Here is a 19,584-nt window from a genome sequence, read left to right on the forward strand (position 1 = left end):
GTGGCGTCCTCCTCCTCTCTTTCCTCTCCATATTCGGCCATGTCTATGGCTTTGCACTCTCCTTTTGGATTTTCTTCTGTATTACTTGGGAGAGTGCTAGGAGGGAGTTTAGTAACTTCCTTGCTCAGCTGACCCACTTGTCCTTCCAAATTTCTGATGGAGGACCTTGTTTCATTCATGAAACTTTGAGTGGTCTTTATTAGATCAGAGACCATTGTTGCTAAGTCAGAAGTATTCTGCTTAGAACTCTCCGTCTGTTGCTGAGAAGATGATGGAAAAGGCTTGCCATTGCTAAACCTGTTTCTTCCACCATTATTGTTATTGAAACCTTGTTGAGGTCTCTCTTGATTCTTCCATGAGAAATTGGGGTGATTTCTCCATGAAGAATTGTAGGTGTTTCCATAGGGTTCTCCTAGGTAATTCACCTCTTCCATTGAAGGGTTCTCAGGATCATAGGCTTCTTCCTCTGATGAAGCTTCCTTAGTACTGTTTGGTGCATTTTGCATTCCGGACAGACTTTGAGAAATCAAGTTGACTTGTTGAGTCAATATCTTGTTCTGAGCCAATATGGCATTCAGAGTGTCAATCTCAAGAACTCCTTTCTTCTGACTAGTCCCATTGTTCACAGGATTTCTTTCAGAAGTGTACATGAATTGGTTATTTGCAACCATTTCAATCAATTCTTGAGCTTCTGCAGGCGTCTTCTTCAGATGAAGAGATCCTCCAGTAGAGCTATCCAAAGACATCTTGGATAGTTCAGAGAGACCATCATAGAAAATACCTATGATGCTCCATTCAGAAAGCATGTCTGAAGGACATCTTCTGATTAATTGTTTGTATCTTTCCCAAGCTTCATAGAGGGATTCTCCATCCTTCTGTCTGAAGGTTTGGACTTCCACTCTAAGCTTACTCCATCTTTGTGGTGGAAAGAACTTTGCTAAGAAGGCATTGACTAGCTTTTTCCAAGAGTCCAGGCTTTCTTTAGGTTGAGAATCCAACCATACTCTAGCTCTGTCTCTTACAGCAAAAGGGAATAGCATCAGTCTGTAGACCTCAGGGTTAACCCCATTAGTCTTGACTGTGTCACAGATTTGCAAGAATTCAGCTAAGAACTGATGAGGATCTTCCATTGGAAGTCCATGGAACTTGCAATTCTGTTGCATTAGAGAAACTAATTGAGGCTTAAGCTCAAAGTTGTTTGCTCCAATGGCAGGGATAGAGATGCTTCTCCCATAAAAATCAGGAGTAGGTGCAGTGAAGTCACCCAGCACCTTCCTTGCATTGTTGGCATTGTTGTTGTTTTCGGCTGCCATGTGTTCTTCTTCCTTGAAGAATTCGGTCAGGTCCTCTAAAGAGAGTTGTGCTTTGGCTTCTCTTAGCTTTCTCTTCAAGGTCCTTTCGGGTTCAGGGTCAGCTTCAACAAGAATGCCTTTGTCTCTGCTCCTGCTCATATGAAAGAGAAGAGAAAAAGAAAGTGTGGAATCCTCTATGTCACAGTATAGAGATTCCTTGAAATGTCAGAGGAAAAGAGAAATAGAAAGAAGAAGGAGAAGATGAATTCGAACTTTAATTGGTTAAGGTTCGAATTGTGCATTTAGAAGGAGTGGTACTCCATAAATAGAAGGATGTGGGAAGGAGGGAAGAGAATTTTCGAAAATTCATTTAAAAGATTTTGAAAACATTTTGAAAATTTGATTGATAATTTTCGAAAATTAAAAGTGAAAAAAGAAATCAAGATTTTTGAAAAAAGATTTTGAAATTAGAAATTAAAAAGATTTGATTGAAAACTATTTTGAAAAAGATGTGGTTAAAAAGATTTAATTGAAAAGTTATGGTTTTAAAAAGATGTGATTGAGAAGATATGATTTGAAAACAATTTTAAAAGATATGATTTTAAAAATTAATGACTTGCCTAACAAGAAAAGATATGATTCAAACATTAAACCTTTCTCAACAGAAAAGGTAACAATCTTGAAATTTTGAATCAAATCATTAATTGTTAGTAAGTATCTTTGAAAAAGGAAAGAAATTAATTTTGAAAACATTTGATTGAAAAGATATGATTTGAAAAAGATTTGATTTTGAAAAACTTTGAAAACTTAGAAAAATTTGATTTTGAAAAACAAAATCTTCCCCCTAGCACCATCCTGGCGTTAAACGCCCAGAATGGTATACATTCTGGCGTTTAACGCCCAAAATGCTACCTCTTTGGGCGTTAAACGCCCAACCAGGTGCCCTGGCTGGCGTTTAAACGCCAGTCTGCCTTCTTCACTGGGCATTTTTGAATGCTCAGCTTTTTCTGTATAATTCCTCTGCAGTATGTTCTGAATCTTCAATTCTTTGTATTATTGACTTGAAAAGACACAAATTAAAAATATTTTTTGGATTTTTAGTAATCAAAATGCAAAAGGAATCAATTAACAATGCATGCAAGACACCAAACTTAGCAGTTTGTATACTACTGACATTAACAATATGAGAATGCATATGAGACACACAAAATGCTTCAAGTCAATAGAATTCAAAGATTAGAACACAAAAATCATCAAGAATTACTTGAGGATCCTTAAGACACATGCATGAATGCATGCAATTGACACCAAACTTAAGATGAGACACTAGACTTAAGCAGGAAACATCAAATATTTTTGGTTTTTATGATTTTGTAAAATTTTTTTTGTGTTTTTCGAAAATTAAATGGGAAAAGGTATCAAAATCCTTGATGAGAATTCCAGGAATCAGTGCAATGCTAGTCTAAGACTCCGGTCCAGGAATTAGACATGGCTTCACAGCCAGCCAAGCTCTCAAAGAAAGCTTCGGTCCAAAACACTAGACATGACCAAAGGTCAGCCAAATCTTAGCAGATCACTGCTCCAAGAGCAAAATTGATGAGAATCAACAAGCTCTTGTGGTGATAAGTTGAAACCTCGGTCCAATCAGATTAGACATGGCTTCTCAGCCAGCCAGATTTCAACAAATCATCATGAAACTCTAGAATTCATCTTCAAGAATTTCGAAAAAAAATACCTAATCTAAGCAACAAGATGAACCGTCAGTTGTCCAAACTAGAACAATCCCAGGCATTGTTACCAAAAGCTTGCTCAAAACTTGAACAATCCCCGGCAACGGCGCCAAAAACTTGGTGCGCGAAATTGTGAACAATACTTTTCACAACTCTCATAATCCCTGGTCATGAACTCCAAAAACTTGGTGGTTCAATTCCATGGCATTACACAACTTCGCACAACTAACCAGCAAGTGCACTGGGTCGTCCAAGTAATACCTTACGTGAGTAAGGGTCGATCCCACGGAGATTGTTAGCATTGAAGCAAGCTATGGTCATCTTGTAAATCTTAGTCAGGCAAACTCAAATGTATATGATGATGAACGAAAATAACATAGGAGATAAAGATAGTGATACTTATGTATATCATTGGTGTAAGAGCTTCAGACAAGTGTATGAAGATGCCTTCCCTTCCGTCTCTCTGCTTTCCTGCTGCCTTCATCCAATCCTTCTTACTCCTTTCCATGGCAAGCTCGTGTAGGGTTTCACTGTTGTCAGCAGCTACCTCCCATCCGCGCAGTGAAAGCTAATGCACACACTCTGTCACAGTGCTGCCAATCACTGGTTTGGTTCCCTCCCCTACCGGAATAGAATCACTCTTTTGCGTCTGTCACTAACGCCCAGTAGGTTACAGGTTTGAAGCACGTCACAGTCATTCAGTCATTGAATCCTACTCAGAATACCACAGACAAGGTTAGACCTTCCGGATTCTCTTGAATGCCGCCATCAGTTCTTGCCTATACCACGAAGACTCTGATCTCACGGAATGGTTGGCTCATTTGTCAGGCGAGCACTCGGTTGTCAGGCGATCAACCATGCATCGTGCAATCGGGAATCCAAGAGATATTCACTAAGCCTCAGATGCTTGTAGAACAAGAATGGTTGTCAGTCACCTTGTTCATGGGTGAGAATGGTGATGGGCGTCAATCATCACCTTCATCATGTTGAAGAACAAGTGATATCTTGGACAAAGAACAAGCGGAATTGAATGGAAGAACAATAGTAATTGCATTAATACTCGAGGTACAGCAGAGCTCCACACCTTAATCTATGGTGTGTAGAAACTCCACCGTTGAAAATACATAAGCATAAGGTCTAGGCATGGCCGAATGGCCAGCCTCCCAAAGGTCTAAGATAGCATACAACAAAGATAGCTACCAAAAGTCCTAGATGTCTCTATATAATAGTAAAAGGTCCTACTTATAGAAAACTAGTACATAGATGAGTAAATGACATAAAAATCCACTTCCGGGCCCACTTGGTGTGTGTTTGGGCTGAGCAATGAAGAAATTTCGTGTAGAGACTCTCCTTGGAGTTAAACGCCAGCTTTAGTGCCAGTTTGGGCGTTTAACTCCCAATTAGGTGCCAGTTCTGGCGTTTAACGCTGGAATTTCTTGAGGTGACTTTGAACGCCGGGTTCACACTTTGATCATGGTTCTTGGTGATCCATGCATTGGCATAGAACTCTTGAACCATTAAGATTCTGACTTGTTGAATGGGGTTGGAAGAACTTCCTAACCTCTTCTTCGGATCTCATGTCGGATCTTCGGATATTCACTCTTTTTTATTTTGAAAGGGACCTCGAGGATCACCTTCTTCATGGCCACAACTTCATAGAAGTGGTCTTGATGCACCCTTGAGATGAATCTCTCCATCTCCCATGACTCGGAAGTGGAGGCTTTTGCCTTCCCTTTCCTCTTTCTAGAGGTTTCTCCGGCCTTAGGTGCCATAAATGGTTATGGAAAAACAAAAAGCAATACTTTTACCACACCAAACTTAGAAGGTTTGCTCGTCCTCGAGCAAAAGAAGGAAGAAGAGAGTAGAAGAAGAAGAAATAGAGGAGATGGAGGTGGCTTTGTGGTTTATATAGGAGTGAAGAGATGGGTTTATATAGGAGTGGAGAGATGGGTAAGGTTCGGCTATGTATGGGTGGGTTTGAGAGGGAAAGTGGTTTGAATTTGAATGGTAAGGTAGGTGGGTTTTTATGAAGGATGGATGTGAGTGGTGAAGAGAATAGTGGGATTTGATAGGTGAGGGGTTTTTGGGGAAGAAGGGTTGAGGTGATTGGTGAATGGGTGAAGAAGAGAGAGAGTGGTGCGTAGGTGGGGATCCTGTGGGGTCCACAGATCCTGAGGTGTAAAGAAAAATTTATCCCTGCACCAAGTGGCGAGCAAAAATGCTCTTTATGCCAATTCTGGCGTTAAACGCCGGGCTGGTGCCCATTTCTGGCGTTCAACGCCAGCTTCTTGCCCTTTTCTGGCATTTAACGCCAGTCTGATGCCCCTTTCTGGCGTTAAACGCCCAGAATGGTGCCAGACTGGGCGTTAAACGCCCATTTGCTGCCCTTACTGGCGTTTAAACGCCAACAAGGTTTTCCTCCAAGGTGTGCTATTTTTCTTTCTGTTTTTCATTCTGTTTTTGCTTTTTCAATTGATTTTGTGACTTTCCATGATCATCAACCTACAAAAAACATAAAATAACAAAGGAAAATAGATAAATATAACATTGGGTTGCTTCTCAACAAGCGCTTTTTTAATGTCAATAGCTTGAGTGTGGGCTCTCATGGAGCCTCACAGATGCTCAGAGCAATGTTGGAACCTCCCAACACCAAACTTAGAGTTTGAATGTGGGGGTTCAACACCAAACTTAGAAGTTGGTTGTGGCCTCCCAACACCAAATTTAGAGTTTGACTGTGGGGGCTCTGTTTGACTCTGTTTTGAGAGAAGCTCTTCATGTTTCCTCTCCATGGTAACAGAGGGATATCCTTGAGCCTTAAACACAAAGGATTCTTCATTCACTTGAATGATCAATTCTCCTCTGTCCACATCAATCACAGCCTTTGCTGTGGCTAGGAAAGGTTTGCCAAGGATGATGGATTCATCCATGCACTTCCCAGTCTCTAGGACTATGAAATCAGCAGGGATGTAATGGTCTTCAATCTTTACCAGAATATCCTCTACAAGTCCATAAGCTTGTTTTCTTGAATTATCTGCCATCTCTAGTGAGATTCTTACAACTTGCACCTCAAAGATCCCTAGCTTCTCCATTACAGAGAGAGGCATGAGGTTTATACTTGACCCTAAATCACACAGAGCCTTCTTAAAGGTCATGGTGCCTATGGTACAAGGTATTGAAAACTTCCTAGGATCCTGTCTCTTTTGAGGTAATTTCTGCCTAGACAAGTCATCCAGTTCTTTGGTGAGCAAAGGGGGTTCATCCTCCCAATTCTCATTACCAAATAACTTGTCATTTAGCTTCATGATTGCTCCAAGGTATTTAGCAACTTGCTCTTCAGTGACATCTTCATCCTCTTCAGAGGAAGAATACTCATCCGAGCTCATGAATGGCAGAAGTAAATCCAATGGAATCTCTATGGTCTCATTATGAGCCTCAGATTCCCATGGTTCCTCATTAGGGAACTCATTGGAGGCCAGTGGACGTCCATTGAGGTCTTCCTCAGTAGTGATCACTGCCTCTTTCTCCTCTCCAAGTTCGGCCATGTGGGTCATGTTAATGGCCTTGCATTCTCCTTTTGGATTTTCTTCTGTATTGCTTGGAAGAGTACTAAGAGGGAGTTCAGTAATTTTCTTACTCAGCTGTCCCACTTGTGCCTCCAAATTCCTAATGGAGGACCTTGTTTCAATCATGAAACTTTGAGTGGTTTTGATTAGATCAGAGACCATAGTTGCTAAGTCAGAGTGGCTCTGCTTAGAATTCTCTGTCTGTTGCTGAGAAGATGATGGAAAAGGCTTGCCATTGCTAAACCTGTTTCTTCCACCATTATTGTTGTTGAAACCTTGTTGAGGTCTCTGTTGATCCTTCCATGAGAGATTTGGATGATTTCTCCATGAAGGATTATAGGTGTTTTCATAGGGTTCTCCCATGTAATTCACCTCTTCCATTGAAGGGTTCTCAGGATCATAAGCTTCTTCTTCAGATGAAGCATCCTTAGTACTGCCTGGTGCAGCTTGCATTCCAGACAGACTTTGAGAAATCATATTGACTTGCTGAGTCAATATTTTATTCTGAGCCAGCATGGCATTCAGAGTATCAATCTCAAGAACTCCTTTCTTCTGATTCATCCCATTATTCACAGGATTCCTTTCAGAAGTGTACATGAATTGGTTATTTGCAACTATTTAAATGAGCTCTTGAGCTTCTGTAGGCATCTTTTTCAGATGAAGAGATCCTCCAGCAGAGCTATCCAATGACATCTTGAACAGTTCAGACAGACCATCATAGAAGATACCTATGATGCTCCATTCAGAAAGCATGTCAGAAGGACACTTTCTGATCAATTGTTTGTATCTTTCCCAAGCTTCATAGAGGGATTCACCTTCCTTCTGTCTGAAGGTTTGGACTTCCACTCTAAGCTTACTCAATTTTTGAGGTGGAAAGAACTTTGCCAAGAAGGCATTGACTAGCTTTTTCCAAGAGTTCAGACTTTCTTTAGGTTGTGAGTCCAACCATATCCTAGCTCTGTCTCTTACAGCAAAAGGGAATAGCATAAGTCTGTAGACCTCAGGGTCAACCCCATTAGTCTTGACAGTGTCACATATTTGCAAGAATTCAGCTGAAAATTGATGAGGATCTTCCAATGGAAGTCCATCAAACTTGCAATTCTGTTGCATTAGAGAAACTAATTGAGGCTTAAGCTCAAAGTTGTTTGTTCCAATGGCAGGGATAGAGATGCTTCTCCCATAGAAGTCGGGAGTAGGTGCAGTAAAGTCACCCAGCACTTTCCTTGCATTGTTGGCATTGTTGTTGTTTTCGGCTGCCATGGGTTCTTCTTCTTTGAAGATTTCTGTTAGGTCCTCTACAGAGAGTTGTGCCTTAGCTTCTCTTAGGTTTTGCTTCAAGGTCCTTTCAGGTTTGGGGTCAGCCTCAACAAGAATGCTTTTGTCTTTGCTCCTACTCATATGAAAGAGAAGAGAACAAGAAAATATGGAATCCTCTATGTCACAGTACAGAGATTCCTTGAGGTGTCAGAGGAATAGAAAAATAGAAAGAAGAGGTAGAAGAATTCGAACTTATCAAGAAAGATGGAGTTCGAATTGTGCATTGAGGAGGAGTGTTAGTCCATAAATAGAAGGATATGAGAAGAGGGGAAGAAATTTTCGAAAATAAATTCAAAAGATTTTAAAAACATTTTGAAAAATACTAATTGATTTTCGAAAACTAAGAGTGGAAAAGAAATCAAGTGATTTTTGAAAAAGATTTTGAAATTAGAAATCAAAAATATATGATTGAAAACTATTTTGAAAAAGATGTGATTAAGAAGATATGATTGAAAAGTTATGGTTTTAAAAAGATGTGATTGAGAAGATATGATTTGAAAAATAATTTAAAAAGATTTGATTTTGAAAATTAATGACTTGGCTACCAAGAAAAGATATGATTCAATCATTAAACCTTTCTCAACAGAAAAGGCAACATACTTGAAATGTTGAATCAAATCATTAATTGTTAGCAAGTATCTTTGAAAAAGAAAGAAATTGATTTTGAAAATATATGATTGAAAAGATATGATTTGAAAAAGATTTGATTTTGAAAAAAAATGGTAACTTGAAAAAAAAAATTTGAGTTAAAAACAAAATCTTCCCTCTGGTGCTATCCTGGCGTTAAACACCCAGAATGGTATACATTCTGGCGTTTAACGCCCAAAACACTACCCTTTTGGGCATTAAACGCCCAGCCAGGCACCCTGGCTGGCGTTTAAATGCCAGTTTTCCTTCCTCACTGGGCGTTTTGAACGCCCATCCTTTTTCTATGTAATTCCTCTGCTATATGTTCTGAATCTTCAATTCTCTGTATTATTGACTTGAAAAGACACAAATTAAAAAAAAAATTTTTGGGTTTTTAATAATGAGACTAAGATCAAATAAACAATGCATGCAAGACACCAAACTTAAAAGTTTGTATACTATTGACACTAACAAAATGAGAATGCATATGAGAAACAACAAAACACTCAAGACAAGAGAATTTAAAGATCAGAACAAAGAAATCATCAAGAAGATCAATTAAGACACATGAATGAATTCAAAAAATGCAAGAAGAAAAGAAACATGCAATTGACACCAAACTTAAAATGAGACACTAGACTCAACAAGAAACATAAAATATTTTTGGTTTTAAGATTTTATAATTTTTTTTGGATTTTTCGAAAATTAAGTGGAAAAGAAAATAAAGATATCAAAATTCTTAATGAGAATTCCAGGAATCATGCAATGTTAGTCTAAAGCTTCAGTCTAAAGAAATTAGACATGGCTAGCCAAGTTTCAGCAGGACATTGCATTCAAGAGCTAAATTGATGAGAATCAATCAGCTTTGGTGATGATAAGAACATCACCTTGAAACAATAGAATTCATTCTTAAGAACTCTGAAGAAAAATACCTAAGCTAAGCAACAAGATGAACCGTCAGTTGTCCAAACTCAAGACAATCCCCGGCAACGGCGCCAAAAACTTGGTGCACGAAATTGTGATCATCAATGGCGCCATCAACATGGTACGCTCAATTGCAATCTCAACTCTTTATCACAACTTCGCACAACTAACCAGCAAGTGCACTGGGTCGTCCAAGTAATAAACCTTACGCGAGTAAGGGTCGATCCCACGAAGATTGTTGGTATGAAGCAAGCTATGGTCACCTTGTAAGTCTCAGTCAGGCAGATTCAAATGGTTATGGATGAGATATGAATAAAACATAAAATAAAGATAGAGATACTTATGTAATTCATTGGTGAGAATTTCAGATAAGTGTATGGAGATGCTTTGTCCCTTCCGTCTCTCTGCTTTCCTACTGTCTTCATCCAATCCTTCTTACTCCTTTCCATGGCAAGCTGTATGTTGGGCATCACCGTTGTCAGTGGCTACAGTCCCGTCCTCTCAGTGAAAATGTTCAACGCGCTCTGTCATAGCACGGCTAATCATCTGTCGGTTCTCAATCAGGTTGGAATAGAATCCATTGATTCTTTTGCTTCTGTCACTAACGCCCAGCCTTCAGGAGTTTAAAGCTCGTCATAGTCATTCAATCCTTGAATCCTACTCAGAATACCACAGACAAGGTTTAGACCTTCTGGATTCTCTTGAATGCCGCCATCAATTCTAGCTTATACCACGAAGATTCCGATTAAGAGATCCAAGAGATATACATTCAAGCCTTGTTTGCTTGTAGAACGGGAGTGGTTGTCAGGCACGCGTTCATAGGTGAGAATGATGATGAGCGTCACATAATCATCACATTCATCATGTTCTTGGGTGCGAATGAATATCTTAGAACAAGAATAAGCTGAATTGAATAGAAGAACAATAGTAATTGCATTAATACTCGAGGTACAGCAGAGCTCCACACCTTAATCTATGGTGTGTAGAAACTCCACCGTTCAAAATACATAAGAACAAGGTCTAGGCATGGCCGTGAGGCCAGCCCCATGATCTAAGATAGCATAAGACTAAAGATAGCTACCCCCAATGAAAATACAATAGCAAAAGGTCCTATTTGTAGAGAACTAGTAGCTTAGGGTTTACAAAGATGAGTAAATGACATAAAAATCCACTTCCAGGCCCACTTGGTGTGTGCTTGGGTTGAGCATTGAAGCATTTTCATGTAGAGACTTTTTTTGGAGTTAAACGCCAGCTTTTGTGCCAGTTTGGGCGTTTAACTCCCATTCTTGTGCCAGTTCCGGCGTTTAACGCCGGGCAATTTTGAGCTGATTTGGAACACCGATTTGGGCCATCAAATCTCAGGCAAAGTATGGACTATCATATATTGCTGGAAAGCCCAGGATGTCTACTTTCCAACACAGTTGAGAGCGCGCCAATTGGGTATCTGTAGCTCCAGAAACTCCACTTCGAGTACAGGAAGGTCAGAATCCAACAGCATCTGCAGTCCTTTCAGCCTCTGAATCAGATTTTTGCTCAGGTCTCTCAATTTCAGCCAGAAGATACCTGAAATCACAGAAAAACACACAAACTCATAGTAAAGTCCAGAAAAGTGAATTTTAACTAAAAACTAATAAAAATATAATAAAAACTAACTAAAACATACTAAAAACAATGCCAAAAAGCGTATAAATTATCCGCTCATCACTCCACTTTATGTGTTGAGCTCTTTTTTTCAAAAAAAAATGAGACTACTTTAATAATATAATGTTCAACCGGTTTATTTTAAAACAAAAAATTTATAAAATATATAGATATAATAATCTAAATTATTACTAATTTTCTTATGTAACAAAACCTGAAGATGCTCATGTAACACAAAATAATAACGTTACTCAGTAAAACAAAATATATAACTACTATATAATATTATGAGTCCTTATTAATTGGGTCCATCTAGTGTACAGATGTGTTTTGATACAGATTTATAGATTTTTGTTTTTATTTGGTTAAAAGTGTATCACTAAAAGTGTTGCTTAAAGAAAAAGTGTTACCCTTAATCGTTAACTTGGCTCTGATACCAATTTTTTAAATGTAATTTCTTTTTCAAAATTATTAACTCTTCATATTTTGCTTTGAATAAGTTTATAATTTGTATAGATTTGGTTGGTGGTACTTTATAATTTGTAATTTCATAATCAAAAGTATCGACCATTTCTACTATTACTAATTCTGATTTCATTTTTATAGTTTTTCAATCTTGTTTTAGTTTATAATATTCTTTTTTGTATATAAAATCTTTTATCTGTTTGTCTTTTTCTTTAATATAATTTTTCAAATCCTCAAAAACTTCTTTTATTTCTACACTTTCTGTTGTTTCTAAATATCTTTTTAATTTTTCAACTTCCTTCTCCATTTTTTCTTTCAACAGCTTTAATTCTTTTAAGTCATAATATGGTGTTTCAGGCATTTATAAATTTTTTAAGTTTAGCTCCAACTTGTTTATATTTGTCTTTATTTCTATCCTTTTTATTATAAGGTCATTAATTTCGAACTGAAGATTATTTAATTCCCGTTTATACTCCTTTATTTTACTTTTTTATTTTTTCGCCCTTTTTCTTTTTAATTTGTTTTCTGGTCTTTCAATCTTTGTATATTTCATTATTTATCTTAGAATTTCTGCAAATTCTATCATCGATTCATCACTATTTTCTAGAGATTCTATTAATTTTTCTAACTCTTCAACTTCTCCTTTCAATTTGTCATAGATTATTTTTAGAGCTTCAAATGCTCTTTGATTTATTTCAAAAAACTGTAAATAATTTAACCGATTTTCTCTTTCAAAGAGCTCTTGTTTCTTGTCTTGATAGGTTACATATATTTTCTCTTTATTTATTGTCATAACTTAGTGTTTAGGGTTTCATTTAATTTTTCGACCTTTTTTGTTAATTCTTTTATTTCAGAATTTTCTTCTTTGATCTTTAACTTAGATAAACTTAAAGGGCTATTAATTTTGGATTCTCTTATTTGAAAATTCGATGAAACTAATTTTCCTGATGGTTCTTTTAGTAAAAGAACTGGGTTTTCAATAGCTTTATATTTTGGTATTTCTGTCTTTACAATTTTCTGAAATAATTCATCGACAGAAATTCTTTCTCTGTTTTTAAATATTATACTATGATGGCTATTTGTTAAAGCATAATTTATTGCATATGTAATTGAAAATGGTTCATCGTCTTGTTCCATTAAATTCTTTCTGTGAAATTTATAAGCCAAACTTATAGATCTTCCAAGATTTTCAGTTGATAAAGGTATAGCATATCCAAGATGGGCATTAAATTTAACATTTACGTTTGCCAAGTTTCCATGAACAATTCCAATAATTTGATCTATTGGGTCATCAGTAATTCTTTTGTCACAGATTGCTAAGCTTATTGGTGAATTAATTCCTTTCATATATGTAGATTTGATTAGGACTTGTATAGTACTAATATGAATCCATCCAATTTTAGATCTTTTTGTTGATCCTTAATTTTCTCAATCTGTTTACTCAATTCTTCATCATTTATCAAAGCTATTTCAAGTTCTCCATTAGCAGATTTTATCTTTATAGGGGCTTCAAGTTGAATTTTTCCATAGTATATTATATTTTTTCTATTAAAAACTTCTTTTAAAAGATTTTGTTTATTAAAATTTTCATTTGATTTGAGATTTAATTCTGTTTTTAAAACAGCCTATTTTTCATTATCTAATAAGGCAGATAATCTATAATAATCAGATTCTTCCGTTAATTCTAAACTTTCTAAATAATTCATAACTAAAAGATTAGGATAAAGGCGTACCTTTCTGGAGAAAAACTTCCTTTATTTAGTATATTTTACATAAGATGTTTTTATCTCCAGAGGGGAGATTGTAGATACTAACTCCAGAGGGGAGTTTAGAATTGGTTTTTCCTAAGGAAATTCTTCTTGAAACTATAGAATCGCCTCGGCATCTTCCTCCTTGCTCTCCTAGCATATGAGTACTCTTAGCCTCCTGCTTTCTATGGTTTGATGATTTCTACAATTGCCTAAGCAACCTATTTATAATGGTTGGGTCTGATGGACAATTCCCATCCTTACCCTTCTTATGACGTCATTGCTTACGTCATTGTTTATTATCTTGCACCAGCTATATTGTTGGTACTCTATGACCTAAGCACTTACGTCATTATGCAATAATGTTGAGAGATGCTTCAGATGTGCTGTCCTCCTCTTTCATTATGTGGCCTTCAGAGGCGTTGTCTCCTTCCTTTATCATGTGGGTTGATTTTGTTTCATTATTGCTTTCTTCAGATAACTCTGAGACACATAGCTGGCACTTATGGTCTTCTCTGTCTTTTATCAAATAGCAGAGATTCCTCTTTATCCCTTCGGGGAGCTTTTCTAAGAGTCCAGATAAGTTGTAGAATGCTGATTCAAATTCCACTAAGAGTCTCATCTCTCTTTCTTCAATTTCATTCCTTTTACTGGACACAAGCAAAGTATTTCTGCTTTTATAATTGATTCTTGTGTGAGATTCCCTTGTTATCTTTTGAGTTCTTTCGAAGACCCTTGCTAGTGTGCTGGCTAGTCTTCCTTCATGACTGTAGATTGTTAAATCTTGAACTTGATCAATTGGTTGAAAATTTCCTGGGAAGACGGACATGAAGATTACTTGATGTGCTGGAACCAAGCATTCTTCTTCTTCATTAAAAATAGGTTGACTATTCGTAAATTTTAGGGATATATCCCTTGGATTTACGTTGTCAATCATATTTTTAAATCTCTTTACTGCATCAATGAATCCTGCAGGAAACTCACTAATAATTTTCAAGTCATTAAAAATTAAAATTGTATCAATTAATCTATACTGGAAAAACTGATAGGTGTCAGATGGGGAAGCATCTGGAAATATAACCAGCTTTGTTAGCTGTTCTTTGGCAATAGGATAATATCCCAAGATTGCCCTTTTTTCTTCAGTCCAATTTAGGACTATGTTAAGAGTTTTTCTGAGATTTGATCTACAGACCCTTTTCTTTTTCTTGATTTCAGCCCTTGTAGGAATGTTTCTTATTATTCCTGTTCTCTGGGTTTGAATTGGAGCTTTATCTGCTCTTTTTAGGGTTTGCTCTGGATGAAGAGCTTCATATTCCCTGAAAGATTCCTTTGCTTCTTCCAGTGTTAAAAACCCTCCTTTATGAATTATCCTTGATTGATGTGTAAATGGTGTTGCTTTTTCCCAGGCATCATATACTCCTTTCATGGGGCCATTATAAATTACATAATATTTTTTATCTTGGGTGGATTTTTTGATAATTTCAGCAATTGTTTTATTTTCTGGAATTTTTTCTTCACCTGATTTGTCCACCACGCTTAGCTGGCTGAACTCTGATGGTTTTGGTTGTTGTGTTGATTTCATTGCTTCGATGGCCTTCTTTAGGGATTGGATCTGTGTCCTTATTTGCTGACAATGCTTGCATTTTTCAAGTTCTTGTTCGTATTTCTGAATTTCTTGATCTAATGCGTTGTAGACGAACTCTATTCTCTTGTTAATGTATCTGCAATAACATTTTTGTCACCCTTGATATATTCAATTTTTATTGGATATTGTAACAAAAATAATTGCCATCTTACCAATCGTCCATGATTATAATCAACTTTTAAATTATATCGTATGAAACCTGTTAGGTAACTTGAATCTGTCCTTAATGTAAATTCTCTGGGTAGTAAATCAATTTTCCATTTCTTAAGAGATTTAATTGCTGCTAGAGTTTCCTTTTCATGAGTGGTATATCTCTGTTCTGTTGGAGTAAAAGTCCCTGAAATATACCTGCAAAGTAATTCCTTTGGGGAATATTTAGAATCTAGTGATTCTTTTTCTTGTTCCAAACTTTTTATAGCTTTCTTAGCTTTTAGACATCCTGACCAGGTTATGTCTGAAGCATCTGTTTCTACTATTAAGTAGTCATTTTCTTCTGGAATATAAAGTTCTGGAAGTTTTTCACAAAGTTCTTTAATTCTTTGAATTTGCATACTATCGTTTTCATCCCATTTCCATTCTTTTTTAGTACTTATTTTTGGAAATAAACTTTTAGTGTATTCTGTTATATTCTTTAAAAATCCTTGATCGGAAATATAATTTATACACCCTAAAAATCTTTGTAATTGTTTTCTATCTTCTATTTTATTAGGAAATAAATTTACCTTTTCTAGAACATTTGGTTGAAGTTTTAGCTTACCTTGAGTAGATAGAATTAATCCAAGAAACTCTATTTCTTGTTTTGCTATTCTTGCTTTCTTTTTGCTAAGAACTAATCCTTTTTCTTTACATCTTTCTAAAAATATTAATAATTTTTGAAGATGATCTTCTTTATCCTGTTTTGTAAAAATTAGTATATCATCAATGTACACTAAAACAAATTCATTTAATTCTTTTAGATTTTCTTCCATAAATCTTTGATAAATACCTGGGGCTTGTTTTAATCCGAATGGTAATACATTCCATTCATAGAGCAACACACTTGTTGATTCTTTTGTTGGGCAAGTAAAAGCAGTTAATTTCTTTGTTTCTTCGTCTAAACGAAGTTGCCAATATCCTGATTTTGCATCAAGAGATGAAAACCAAGTTGCTCCTTTGATTTTTTCTAAAATAGAATCTTTTCTTGGAAGTTTATGAGCATCACCAATGGTTGCTTCGTTCATCTTCTTATAGTTAATAACCATTCTTTGTTTTCCCCTTTTAATTTCATTATTGTTTTCGACATAAAAGGCTGGAGCCGCATGAGGACTTTTACTTAATCTTATAATTCCTTTTTCCAAAAGATCTCTACATTCTAATGAGAACTCTTCTCTATCTCTTGCGGAATAAGGAATTCTATTTGGAACATTAATCTCTTTTGTAGGATCTTTTAATTTAATGCTTATTAATTCGTTATTTGTATTTTTAACATCTAAAGGATTTTCAGCACAAATTTCATCCAAAAGTTCTTCTATCTTTATTTCAAGATTATTTTTCAGAATATTTATCTGAAAGTATAAATTTAAATAACATGTCTCTAAGATAGAAAATATTTTAAATTTTAGAATCTTGTCTATAGTAGTAGTTGGTATTTTTATACGTTTTGATTTTTGATTTATTGAAGAATCGTGTGGGGCTTTTAAAACTATATATGTTAATTCTTGAATGAATGGATGATATAGCTTTAAAAAGTTATTTCCTATGATAAAATCCATTCCAGAATCTAACATATATATAGATGGAACAATGAACCTATAATTTTGAATAAAGATTTCAACCATCTCTGCTTTTTGGTTAATTTTATGTATTGATTTGTCAGCTATTCTAACTCTTAATGGTTTCTTTAATTTTTTCCAATCAAGTTTTATATTTGAACTAGCAAAGCATTGTGTTGCCCCAGAATCTATGAAAGCATTTATAAACTTTTCTGTTATTTTTATAGTAATAAATGTAGCATTATTACTCAGGCTCTGAGTCTGTTTCTGAGACATATTCAAAAATATAGTCTAAGTTATCATCAAATTCTTCTAATGGTTCCATGAAACAAGACTTAGCAATTTCTATTTGTTTAGTAAGATCCTTTTTATCCTTCTTTTTCGGGCATTCATTTGCGTAGTGTCCTTCTTCTTGGCAATACCAACATTTACAATTTCTTTTTATTCGGGCAATAGTTATTTCTTTGTCTTTTGTTTTTATTGTTATTTTCTTTTCTAAAATATCTCTTTTTTCTCCAGTTTGGATAGTATTTTCTTTTTCTAAATTGATATTTTCTTTTTCTTTGAAAATTTTTATTAAGACCATATTTTTGAGGTATCTCTTCATTATCCTGACAGCAAATTCTGATTATATTTGCAAATCTTTTTTGAGTTGCTTCTTGCATACAACGTTCTTTTATTTCCTCTCTTATTACAGAGGTTGCTCCACCAAAATTATTTTCAATTATTTCTCTATTTATTTCTCTTATAAATCTTCCCATTATAAATTCATTAGCAGGATATGGAAGTTTTGTTATGTACATACTAAGATAATGATTTTTATCTTCTTCTTTTAATTTGTAATAATGTATTCTATATTCACATATATAAGATTCCACATTACATAAATCATATATCTGAATATTAGCTAAATGGTTTTTTGCTTTTTGATATTCTTTATTATAGACTTCTTGTCTATGATCTATAATATTTTTTCCAAAAAATTCTTTATATAGAATCATCATTATATATAATATCTTATCATAAGCTGTTGTTTTTGTTTCTAATTCTTCTATTATTTGGTTTTCTATTGATGTCATATAATCTCTTATAGTTCCTTTAGTATGAAACCCTATGTAATTCCAAATGTCTCTTCCAGACAATTCACTAAGTTTTGGATTAGTAAAGGCTTCTAATAAGAAGGAATTTAACCAGTTTTCGAAAATTTCTTTTTTGTTCTTTTTGCAGTCTAAATCGAGCATTCTTTCTCCTTCCATTTCCTGGATTTTAGGAACGTATTTTGATGGTATTTTTGTATATTTTGAATCTTTATTTATCAACCCCTTTTTAAAAGCATAATTATCAAAACCTGTTTCCCATTTAAATTGAGATTGATTTTCCTTAGATGTTCCAGCTTCATTTTTTACTTGTATTGGAATTACTGGTTCTTCGTCACTTGAATAATCTAGAATGTGTTCTTCATTTTCTATATTTTCAGAATTAACTAACTCTTCTTCTATTTGAAAACCATGTTCCATAATATTATTTTCTTGAGCCATTTTTAATTGTTTAAAAAGCATTGTAACTTCTTCTAATTTTTCTTCAATATTTATAATTTCAATGGTGGTTTTACTTTTAGATCTGTTATGTTGATTATATTTTGAAGTTTTTCTTCTTTGGGATTCTCTTTTTCCTTATCTCTTTGAAATTTTATACATACTAATATTTCTTCGAGCATATCTACTATAGAATTTAATTGTGGGTTGAAGGTATGATAAAGATGTGGAGAATCATTTCCATGGTAACATTTTTTAGAAATTCCGTGTGAAAAATAAGTTTTTTCAGGTTTTTGAAGTCCTTCAATAAAACTTATAGTAAAATAAAGATTTTGAGAAAAATCATTTTTTATTGATTTTAAGAATTCGGTGTCATTACAATTAACATTGGTTAAAATCATTAATTTTTGATCTATTAATTTTGATAACTTAATTATTTCTTCTCTTAAATCTTCTAATTTACTTTTTTCCATTAGGTGACGCTTTTCTTTATGAAGAGTTACGGTTTTGAATGAAAAGTGTAGCTTTAGGATGTGTGGTTTAGATTTTGCCACATAGTCAAATCTTTAAATCTGTACAGATTTAGATCTGTACCATATAATTTCCTTTATTAATTATATGTTTACATATTATAAATTAATATTTTCTTCTTCTTCTTTTGATAAAGGCTTGAATCCGTAATGTTCTTTCTGTTTAGTATATAGACGTACATAATGATTTTTTTATACATATAACTCTTAAATCCACATACATATACATATAACTGTGATATAAGATAATCCAATAATATAATTTGATGTCTTAATACAAAATTAAAAGTATGGCACGCAATTCAAATTTTGTGGGATCTTCTCATCCTTTTACATGAATACTTCCCTTATGTATATATACCAAGTGATGCAAGAATATGTCACTACAAGAAAAAAGGCCTGTCGGCACACTTTTTTCTTGCCACGCTTTTAAAGCGTGCCTAAAAGTGGTCTATGGCCACGCTTTTGCGAGGGTGGCCACTAATTTGTGATTTGGCCACGCTTTTTTTTGCTACGCTTCAAAAGCGTGGCCATAGAGAGAAATCGGCACGCTTTTATGAGGGTGGCGACTGATTATTGATTTGGCCACGCTTTTTTTTGCCACCCGTCAAAAGCGTGGCCATAGAGAGAAATAAGTACGATTTTGAAGCGTGGCTGATTTGTCTTCCTATAGGCACTCTAAAAAAGCGTAGCGACATAATTTTCACCAATTTTTTATTCACACTTCAATTTTTTCCCAATTAAACACTTCAACCCTAAAGAAGTGACAATCTTTTCACTGCTCAAGCCTCGGACACTAGCTGCCAGCCCCTTCAT

The 19,584-nt window shown here is 35.0% G+C and overlaps 2 non-coding genes across 2 annotated transcripts; both read left to right on the plus strand.

Moving 5' to 3' along the window:
• Nucleotides 1-800: 800 nt before the first annotated feature.
• Nucleotides 801-908, plus strand: LOC130958961 (small nucleolar RNA R71). The gene has a single exon (XR_009078059.1). It is a non-coding gene; the product is annotated as a small nucleolar RNA R71 (small nucleolar RNA).
• A 6,424-nt stretch (nucleotides 909-7,332) lies between these two features.
• Nucleotides 7,333-7,440, plus strand: LOC130958733 (small nucleolar RNA R71). Its single transcript, XR_009077839.1, has one exon. It is a non-coding gene; the product is annotated as a small nucleolar RNA R71 (small nucleolar RNA).
• Nucleotides 7,441-19,584: the final 12,144 nt, after the last annotated feature.

Source organism: Arachis stenosperma, chromosome 10, assembly GCF_014773155.1.
Source record: "Arachis stenosperma cultivar V10309 chromosome 10, arast.V10309.gnm1.PFL2, whole genome shotgun sequence".
NCBI classification, from domain to species: Eukaryota; Viridiplantae; Streptophyta; class Magnoliopsida; order Fabales; family Fabaceae; genus Arachis; species Arachis stenosperma.